Below are 11458 nucleotides of genomic sequence, written 5' to 3' on the forward strand. Positions count from 1 at the left end.
GTGTTTACGTCACACCAAATTACCACTTCGACTGAGACACAAGGACGACAAATAGGAGTAGGTAGAGACCACTCAGGCACTCAAACTTGTTCCATTGACACTTCACTCAAATATTTAGCAACCTTCCCCTACACGGGATTCTCAGGCCACATTTCAGAGCACCTTAACATCATAACTGTGTTTGAAAATTTAATCAGAATCCAGTCATTTGGCCCTCCAAAACTGTTTTGCTGTTCGATTATGGCTGATATATTTCCCAAGACCGTTCTCCTGTCTTCTCACCATAGCACCTGATCCCGATGTAAATCAACAACTCATGAATCACTGTCCTAAAGACAATACTGTCTCTGTGTTACTGCAAGTGTGTGTGTACACGTGTCCATGTGTGTTATGATTGTGTGTACGTGTATCGTTATCTCTCTGTGTTCTTCTGCCTCTGTGTGCTGCATATGTCTACGTCTCTGTGTGCCTCTATGTGTATGTGTGTCTATCTGTCTGTATCTTTTCTGTTTTAGTGTATCAACGTATGTAACTCTACGCCTGCATCTCTGCGTAATTGCGTCTCTCTTCTTTTGGATCAAATGTATTGAAACGGGGATCAATTGGTCTGTACCCTTTTGTATTTGAAGCAATGCAATGCCACCATCTACTGGCCATCGCACGCTATTGCAATAGCAGCAGTACGTATTCATAAAATTTCGAAATGAAATGACAACTTCTTCGCTTGACGAAGGAGCAGCGCTCAGAAAGCTTGTGATTTCGATTTCATCTGTTGGACTATGAACTGATGTCGTGTGCCTTTTGAAATTGTCCACCCCAGTCCAACACTGGCAATTCGAAATCATGATTTTCTTTTAAGGAGAAGTCATTAAAGACTGTGAATCTCTCACATTCCATGTTTTTTATTTCCTTCTTCAAAGAATCTCTTTGGAGATTCCGAGCCGTTTTTTAACGATTCTCTGCAATGCTGTATTGGCAGGAGAATATTAACATGCCCATTGCTGGCCCGCATGCCACCATCAGGTTTGTTTCAGGACGTTTGAATCTTTTCTCACTATAATTTTGTAGACCATATTAAAACCTTTTCTAAGTTAGAGAAAGTTCAATAAAATTCATCCCAGCGTCTTCTAAAATATTTCACTGGATAAGCCGTGTCTCGGGCAGATGATCCAACTGTCACACTCAAAGAAAATAATGCTGAGACAAATGATTTGAAGACACTGCTGACCCCACTCCTCGTTACAAAGCTTCAGAATACATACTCATTCGAAACTCCCTATCATCTGAATTTACACCAGTATCCCGTTCACCCATCGATATCTGGAAATATTGGCCCGTGTTGCAAGACACTATCGAAATGTCTTCATTTTAGCATTTTGAAACCTGTGAACACATCCTTCCACGACACTGTCGCTGAACCTCTCCCTCACAGTCTATTCCCAAACACGTCCGATTGTTTGATATTCATGCTGAGTTTCACACACACAGCCCCACTTCTCATGTCACAATGGGGATATGGAGCTTTAAATGAATGGGAGCTGCACATCCAGTCACTCCCAGCACGGCTGCAAGTTTTCCCACGTGGTCAGCGATCGAACAGTATTACTGAGTAATGCCTGAAATGATGCACACAGATCTACATGCAAGATAGACAGCAGGTCCATGTTTCTAGATGGATGCAATGGTGTGGTTTGCACAATGTTCCACTCTGGTGTGATGGCCGATATGTATTGAGCAGTGCACTATCCTGGTTTGCGGTGCTCCAGTGCTGAACAGATATGTCTTTCGGGTTTATTGTGTCAGGGCTGGTTCTGTGGGTTAGGTTCAAAATGTGATACAATAATCATTTCAGCTGATCTCGCAAAGCCTTTAGTTCATATTCTCATTCTTATGATTGGAACTTCCCCAAACTCTATCTCCATATGTCGCAGTGGAACCAGGCACCGCACATCATGTTGGTGAATACCTACTGTCCTGGCTGGAGCCACAGCCTCTTCATTCAGCAGCAGTCAGTCATTGTCATTGTGGTCAGGCCTGAACGTTGAAAGAAAGGATGGCCACTTGGATAAAGGCCATCCCATTGCTATACGTCTCAAAACACCCTCTCCCTCATCATTCCACACCGCTAAACAAACACAATGCGTGCTGAGAGCAATTGAGCTACGGAAGCCTCAGGGAGCGTTCAATCATGGAGATGGAGAAACACCTCCGATGTCTGAACTAGTCAGAGTGAACCGTCCAGTGCAAAATGTACCACGAATGCCTGTAATCTCCCTCAATTTCAGTAATTTGCTGCTACCCATTCTTTCTGAAAAGAAAACTATGACACATTCACAGTTACCTTCGTTAATATGCAGCTGCCAAATTGCTGACAATTGCTTATCCTTTTATGGACTCTTGACCGTCCCTTGAAAACTTCCTTCACCACCTATGTTACTGTTATCTGCAAATTTCGTTAAAATGCATTTGTTCCATTTATTGAAACCGTTGATATAGTTTGAAATAAGTTGAAGATCCAGCTATGGTTACTGTCACTTCAAGTTCAGACTGGAGGGCCTGTGACGAGTGGAATTTCACAAGGATGGGTGCTGGGTCCACTACCTTTCGTCATTTATATAAATGATTTGGATACGAACATAGGAGGTATAGTTAGTAAGTTTGCAGATGACACAAAAAGTTCGACATTTGATAAGGTTCCCTATGGTAGGCTCATTCAGAAGGTCAGGAGGAATGGGATTCAGGGGACCATAGCTGTCTGGATACAGAATTGGCTGGCCAACAGAAGACAGCGAGTGGAAGTAGAAGGAAAATATTCTGCCTGGAAGTCTGTGCTGAGTGGTGTTTCACAGGGCTCTGTCCTTGGGCCTCTATTGTTTGTATCTGGATACAGAATTGGCTGGCCAACAGAAGACAGCGAGTGGAAGTAGAAGGAAAATATTCTGCCTGGAAGTCTGTGCTGAGTGGTGTTCCACAGGCTCTGTCCTTGGGCCTCTATTGTTTGTAATATTTATTAATGACTTGGATGAGGCAATTGAAGGATTGGTCAGCAAGTTTGCAGATGACACAAAGGTTGGAGGTGTCGTTGACCGTACAGAGGGCTGTTGTAGGCTGCAGCGGGACATTGACAGGATGCAGAGAGGGGCTGAGAGGTGGCAGATAGAGTTCAATGCGAGGATAAATGCGAGGTGATGCAGTTTGGAAGGTCGAATTTGAAAGCTGAGTACAGGATTAAGATAGGATTCTTGGCAGTGTGGAGGAACAGAGGGATCTTGGGGTGCAGGTATATAGATCCCTTCATTGGCCACCCAAGTGGACAGGGTTGTTAAGAAAGCATATGGTGTTTTGGCTTTCATTAACAGGCGTATTGACAAGATAATGAGGCGCAGAGATAGAGTCGATAGCCAGAGACTATTTCCCAGGGCAGAAATGACTAACACGAGGGGTCATAGTTTTAAGCTGGTTGGAGGAAAGTATAGAGGGGATGTCAGAGGCGGGTTCTTTACACAGAGAGTTGTGAGAGCATGGAATGCGTTGCCAGCAGCAGTTGTGGAGGCAGGGTCATTGGGGACATTTAAGAGACGCCGGGGCATGCGTATGGTCACAGAAATTTAAGGGTGCAGACGTGAGGATCAGTGGTCGGCACAACATCGTGGGCTGAAGGACCTGTTCTGTGCTGTACTGTTCTATGTTCTATGTTCTATTTAATGGACAGTGAATAAGGGCTTTTGCCCGAAACGTCGATTTTGCTGCTCCTCGGATGCTGCCTGAACTGCTGTGCTCTTCCAGCACCACTAATCCAAAATCTGGTTTCCAGCATCTGCAGTCATTGTTTTTACCGAGCGAAGAAAGTTACCTCAGATTACTACGGGATCTTGATCAGATGGACCAATGGGCTGAGGAGTGGCAGATGGAGTTTAATTTAGGTAAACGTGAGGTGTTACATTTTGGGAAAGCAAATCTTATCAGGACTAATACAGTTAATGGTACGTTCCTATGGAGTGCTGTTAAACAAAGAGAACTTGGAATGCAGATTCATCGCTACTTGAGTCGCATGTAGATAAGATAGTGAAGAAGGTGTTTGGTATGCTTTCCTTTATTGATTCCTTTATTAATCAGAGCAATCAGTATAGGAGTTGGGACGTCATATTACGGCTGAATAGAACGTTGGTAGGCCACATTTGGAATATTGCATGAATTCTGGTCTCCTTTTTATTCGAAGGATATTGTGATACAGGAAGGCGTTCAGAAAGGATTCACAAGGGTGTTTCCAGGGTTAGAAGATTTGAGCTATAGGGAGAGGCTGAATAGACTGGGGCTCTATTGTGTGGAGCATCAAAGGCTGCTGGGTGACCTCATAGAGGTATATAAAAGCATGGATAGGATACACAGACAAGGTCTTTTCCCCTGGGGTGGAGGAATCCAGAACTAGGATGCATAGGTTTACGGTGAAAGGGGAAGATATAAAAGGGGCCTATGAAAGGCAACTTCTTTCACACAGAGGGTGGGGTATGCATGGAATGAGCTGCCAGAGGAAGTCGTGGAGGCAGGTACAATTGCAACATTTAAGAGGCATCTGGATGGGTATTTGAATAGCAACGGTTTAGCGGGATATGGGCCAAGTACTGACAAATGGGACTAGATTAGATTGGGATAGCTGTTTGGCATGAACAAGTTGGACTGAAGGGTCTGTTTCCGTGCTGAACATCTGTATAATTCTATGACTCTAATCGTTGTTTTCTGTTAAAAATATAAATAATAATGTATTCCTGATTCCGGATCATTAACCAATCCTCTCCGTATTTCTATGTAATAGGTTTGAAATGGTGAATATTCCTTTGCATTTCCTGATTAAAAAGCATAAGAGCCGAAAAGATCTGCCCCAATTGCGAGTAACAGGCTAGAATAGCTGAAAGGCCTCATTCTCTTCCTGTTGAAAACTCTCAATGGGCTGAATAGACTGTTTCAATACAGGTATAATTGTGAATGTTGCTGAACATTTTGGAATCATCAGTGGACAACCTATTTCTGAGCTTTGATGAAGAAATGCCCATTGATGTGACAGCTGCTGACGGCCTACGGCGTCTCATGGATGCTTAGTTTCCATTTGCTTGGTCCTTTAGAAGTATGAGAAAGTGAGGACTGCAGCTGCTGGATTACCAGAGTTGAAAAATGTGGTGCTGGAAAAACACAGCGGGCCAGAGGAGAATCGATGTTTCGGGCATAAGCCCTTCTTTACAAGTATGGCCTACTTTGCAGGAGGTGAGCCACATAACACAGTGGGTTGTATCTTCAATATGAGGCTGAGACTATTCCTCCACGAGAACTGTGTGATGGGTGCTCCTTTTGATACTGTTAGGAACAGGTACATCTGTGACAAGTATGTTGGTGAGAATGTTCTCCTCTTGTCTTTTCATCCATCACTTCCTACAGTCTCACTGCTGTGTATTTGAGGTCTCGCCCTGCTCAGTCAGGGGTGGTTGTACAGAGACACTCTTGGGGCAACATAAGCAATTTTCCAGTCCTCCAGGACCACACCGTGTTCAAGGATGCTGCAAAGATATCCTTTATGACTCCAGCTATTTCCTGTCTTGCTTCCCTCAGAAATCTCCTAGGATAGATTCCATCCAGACCTGGGGACTTGTCCAGCTTAATGCGTTTTAGAATATCCAGCACTTCCTCCCTCCTTATGCCAACTTGAACTAGAGATGATCCGTAATCTCAACATCCCTGATGTCCTTGATTGAGCCAACCTTTTCTCTTTTTACCTTCTTGCTCCTTATATATAAATAAAAGCATTTGGGATTATCCTTAATCCTGTATGCTGAAGATATTTCATGAACAATTTTAGTCATCTTAATTCCTCATTTCCAATTGGTCCTCTTTTCCGAATACTCTTCCAAACTTTTGTCTGTTTTCAGTCACCTCGACCTGATGTATGCCTCCTTTTTCCTCTTAGCTAATTGCAATTTCACAAGTTATCCATCGTTCCCAAATCTTGCCATTTCTATCCCACATTTTCACAGGGATATGTCTGTTCTTTACACCCATCAACCTATCTTTACAGACTCCCAAATAACAAATGTGAATTTACCTCCAAAAAGCTGTTCCTAATTCAATTTCAGTAATTCAGAATTTCTCACTCCTTATTTCACCTCCAATTATTTCATTAAATCTTTGAATACAGTGACACATATGACAATCTCACTTGGTGCTCAATGATACTGGTAGTTTTGCCTCCAGGCTGATGTATAATTTGTTTGTTTTTCTTCCTCGCAGTTAATGTAGCGACGATTTATGTGCTGCTTTATAGAGACTGTGGATTGTCTCCATGTGTCAGACGTTACCTGGCGGCCATGGCAGTGGCGGATCTCCTGGTCATTATTTTCGACCTGATATTGAGACACATTCCCATTGTTTTTCAGGAACAGTTTTATTTCGTGTTCTCCATCCAAGTGTGTAATATCCACGCTGCCCTGCTTTATGCAGCCACTGACTGTTCTGTCTGGTTCACCGTCACTTTCACCTTTGATCGATTTGTGGCCATTTGTTGCCAGAAGCTAAAACGTAAATATTGCAGTGACAAAATGGCGGCTGTGGTTCTAGGAACAGTGACTGTGCTGAGCTGTTCAAAGAACATTTTCTGGTATTTTATGTTCCAAGGTCAGTATGGACTGTCGAACTCCCCTTGGTTTTGTGATGACGCAGGCGGTGGTTATTACTTTCTTCAATGGCTCATTATCGAATTCTTCTATCACATTCTAACCCCAGGTCTCCCATTTCTGTTGATTCTTCTACTCAATGTTTTCACCGTTAGGCACATTTTAGTGACCAGCAGAGCCCGCAGAAGACTCCGGGCTCAGACAAATGGAGAAGGTCAATGTGACACAGAAATACAAAATCGTAAAAAATCCATCATTTTACTGTTTGTGATCTCGGCCAATTTCATCCTGCTATGGTCAACGTTGATGCTGTATTCTATATGGGACCGGATGTATATGTTTGGGTATACCTCTGGGAATCTAGGTGCCTTTGTCCGGGAATTGGGCTTCATGCTGCAACTCCTCAGTTGCTCAAGTAACACAGCAATTTATGCCGTGACTCAGACTAAGTTCAGACAGCAGCTGAAGAATGCACTGAAATATCCTTTCACCCATATTCATCATTTAATCAAATTCACTCATTAATCAATCCATCTGGAGTTTTCTAATTCTAGTTCCGTGTTTCAGCAATGAAGCCCACCCTGTCGCTTTGGTAACAAATTAAGGGTAATGCTGGTTTGTCCTACCTTATACCTGAGGAGGTTGTAGGGAAATATTTCAATATTTCTCGCAACTCAGAGGCCTTGAGAAAGGCAGCATTTCACTAACTGTATCTAAAATGTCAATTTGTTTAAAAATAAATACGATTATTATACAGTGCCAGACAGCAGAGTGAACTATATTGTTGTTTGTCTTTGTGTTGAAGAAGCTGAGCTGGACATAGACAGACTCAGCCCTATGCTCTGGCTTTCAGGGAAGGGGAGAGGACTGGACCTGAGATCAGGAGTTGGATTTAAGTAACTTTGTCCTTGCTTTCACCTTTAGGTCACCCACTCCGACCTGGTCTCCTCAGAATTCATCTCTCTCTGTTCGTCTCTCTCCCTCGATATCTCCCTCCCATTCTCACAAAATCCAACTGTCTCTCCTCTTCCCATTTACATATTTTATTTCACTGTCCCTGAATTCCCCATTTCCCCTCACTCTCTACCTCCAAATCTCCCTCTCTCCGATCTTCGAGTTCCATTACTAGAGGAACAAAGGAGGTTATGGAGCTTCAAGCCATTGCTATGGTAAAGGCATGGGGTTGGGCAAAATACCATTGCTCGAGATGCAGCCCGTTACTACGGGGTAAATGTGGGAGCATCACTAGAGATTGTGGTTAGAGCTAAAGTGTGGAAGGTGGGACAAAAATGGGCTATTACACAGAGAATGGATTATGTGGGACCACTGTCTGTTGCTCGGGGGAATGAGTAGGGATTGGTTAAAAGGCAATTTCGAGGGAATTAACTGGGGATGGGTTCACAGGTCAGTGCTCAGGGTAGAAATTAGCGTGGGGGGAGAGCATGCCAGCGGGGAGGTGCACGGGTGTGTGCCTGACATTGGAAAGTTTGTGGGGGAGTGAGCATATGACAGTTAAAGATTGATGATGTGACAGTGAAGGAGTGACAATGAGGGTTTGTGAGAGACAGTGAAGGAGTGAGGCAGACTGAGGGAGTCAGTTTTTGGGAGTGAGAGAAAGACAGCGGGTCAGGGTGAGTGACAGTGAGGGAGTGAGTGTGAGGGACTGACTGTGATTGTGAAGTAGGCAGCATAAGACGGGGGACTGAGATTGAGGGAGTGAGTGTGGCAGTGAGGGAGTGAGTGAGAGGGAATCAACATAACTTTGGGGATAAGACTTTCAGGGAGTGAGGAGAGGGAGAGGGAGTGGGCAAGACCGAGGGTGTGATGAACACAGTGAGTGGGATAATGCGTGGTAGGGAGGGAGTGAGCAAGGCCACAAGAGGGAGTGAGGGAGTGAGAGACTCCGAGATAGGTATGGAGGGAGTGAGCAACACTAAGAAGGAGGCAGAGAGTGAGAGAAATGGACAGGGAGAGAGGGAGTGGCGAGACCAAGAGAGAATCAGTGAGGAAGCGAGATTGAGAGGAAGGGAGGGAGTGAAGGAGATCGCGAGATGGAGGGAGCAAGAGGATGATAGAAGGAGCGTGACAACAAGGCAGGGAGTGTTATCATGAAGGAGGGAGCATGACGATGAGGGAGTGATAATGAGTGAGTGTGTCAGTGAGGGAAGGCATCAGACTGAAAGCGAGGGTATGAGGGCGATGGTAGGAGAGGGAAAGTGACCCTTGGAGAGGGAGGATGAAAAACGGGGAGAGAAAGAATACAATGGGTGGAGAGAGTGTAACGGTGTGGTGAGTGAGAGAGACGTTGAGGGGAAGGCGAAAATCGGAGGGGAAGCAAGGGAGACATAGAGGGGAGTGGAAGAAATGCTGGGGAAGGAATGGAGACGGTGGGAGAGTCAGGGTAACTGTGGTGTCACGAAATTGGTCTGTGCAAATTGGGGGAAAACATTGTGACATCTAAGTTAAAAAGTAAAGTCCTTTTCAGGCTCAGAGTTAAACAGAGAAGGGAATTGTGAGCAGATGGGAATAGTATAGAGAGTTCTCAAATTGAAACATGTAACAATTCGCATTGTTAATGGATACCTTCAGTTGGTTTTGATGATAAGGTTGAATTTGGCGAATTAACTTAAAGCAAACATTCAGGAATTTAAAACATATTTAATTTAGAAACTGATGTTCTGTACTAGGTGACATTAATCATAATAGGACAATGTGTTGCTCCTTCAGAAGTGTTTGAAGAAGTGATATTGGTAACTCGGGAGGAAGCCCATCCTGCCATCTGAACCCGAGGCTCTTGGATCTGAACACAGTGCCCCCTGCCGTCGGAACAGAGAGCGCACCCAGCCATTTGAACATCAATGTTAATGCCATCTGAATCGGGAACCAAACTTAAGTTGCAGCGAAACCAAGTCTACCATCTCAGAGACAGGCTTGGTTTTCACGCAAAATTGGGAGAAGGAGAGGACTGCAGTTGCTAGAGATCAGAATCAAAACCTGAGGCACCAGAAAAGCACAGCAGGTCAGGCAGCATCCGAACAGCAGGAGAGTCGATGTTTCGAGCATAAGCCCTCTCACACAAAATTGTAACATTCTTCAACAAGACCCATCAAAGATCCGATCAAAGCAGCATTTCTGGCTCAAAATCCTCACACTACATTCGTTGGAAGGATGGTGTTTGTCACGTGAGATCAACTGAATGAAGACTGAAGGAAAAGCAGAGAAGACATAGTCTGTGTAAATTTGAGAGTTTTTAAAATTGATGCTTTCTTATTAATTGGATGTACAGTATATAAGTGGAACTTGTGTTGCTGGAACTGCATACGTATTAGAATTAATTCAGTAAGGGAAATAATCAGAAATTGAAAGAAATTTATTGTGTTTGTTAGGTATTCTGTTGGAGTTAGATAAATAAATTGTCACTTATTATTATGGTGTGGAGAGAGGATTCCATTTCACCTAACTACTCCATTATTCAAGCTTGACAATTAAAGGTAGGTTATACCCCTTGTCAGGAGAAAGTGAGGACTGCAGATGATAGAAATCACAGTCGAAAACTTAGGTGCTGAAAAAGCACAGCCGGTCAGGCGGTATCCAATGAGCAAAAGAATCGACCTTTCAAGGAAAGGGTCATCATCAGGAATGAGGCTTGTGGCCCAAGGGGGCAGAGAGATAAATGGTAGGGGGCAGGGCTGGCGTGAAGGAAACTGGGAGTGGCATGGCTAGATGAAGGTGGGGGTGAGGTTCGAAGAGGAGGGTGGAGTGAATATGTCGGAAGGAATAAAGCAGGTGGGACAGTTCAAGAGGGCGATGCCAATTTAGAAGATTGGATCTGGAATTATGTGCGGGGAGGGGAATGAGGAAAGTGGTGAAATCCACATTGATCCCATGTGGTTTGAACGTCCCAAGGTGCAAGTTGAGGCATTCCTCTTCCATGCATTGGGTGGTTAGACTTTGGTGGTGGGAGGATGTCGAGGACTTGGAGTCATAGAGTCATAGAGATGTACAGCATGGAATCAAACCCTTCGGTCCAACCCGTCCATGCCGACCAGATATCCCAACCCAATCTAGTCCCACCTGTCAGCAGCCGAACAATATCGCTCCAAACCCTTCCTATTCATATACCCATCCAAATGCCTTTTAAATGTTGCAATTGTACTAGCCTCCACCACGTCTTCTGGCAGCTCATTCCATACATGTACCACACTCTGTGTGAAAAAGTTGTCCCGTGGTCTCTTTTATATCTTTCCCCTCTCATCCTAAACCTATGCCTTCTAGTTCAGAACTCCTCGACCCCAGGGAAAATACTTTGTCTATTTATTCTATCCATGTCCCTCATAATTTTGTAAACCTCTATAAGGTCACCTCTCAGCCTCCAATACTGCAGGGAATATAGCCCCATCCTGTTCAGCCTTTCCCTATAGCTCAAATCCTCCAGCCCTGGCAACATCCTTGTAAATCTTTTCTGAACCCTTTCAAGTTTCACAACATCTTTCCGAAAGGAAGGAGACCAGAATTGCACGCAATACTCCAGCAGTGGCCTAAACAATGTCCTGTATAGCCGCAACATGACTTCCCAAATCCTGTATTCAATACTCTGACCAATGAAGGAAAGCATACCAAACGCCTTCTTCACTATCCTATCTATCTGCCACTCTACTTTCAAGCAGCTAGGAACCTGCACTCGAAGGTCTCTTTGTTCAGCAACACTCCCTACGACCTTTTCGCAGCAGAGCGCGGCGGGAGCTGGGCAGAAGTTCAGGCGGAGCGCAAAGCCGGTCGGGAAGGTAAGTGATTGTTAT

Source organism: Chiloscyllium plagiosum, chromosome 50 (genome assembly GCF_004010195.1).
Source record: "Chiloscyllium plagiosum isolate BGI_BamShark_2017 chromosome 50, ASM401019v2, whole genome shotgun sequence".
Classification (NCBI taxonomy): domain Eukaryota; kingdom Metazoa; phylum Chordata; class Chondrichthyes; order Orectolobiformes; family Hemiscylliidae; genus Chiloscyllium; species Chiloscyllium plagiosum.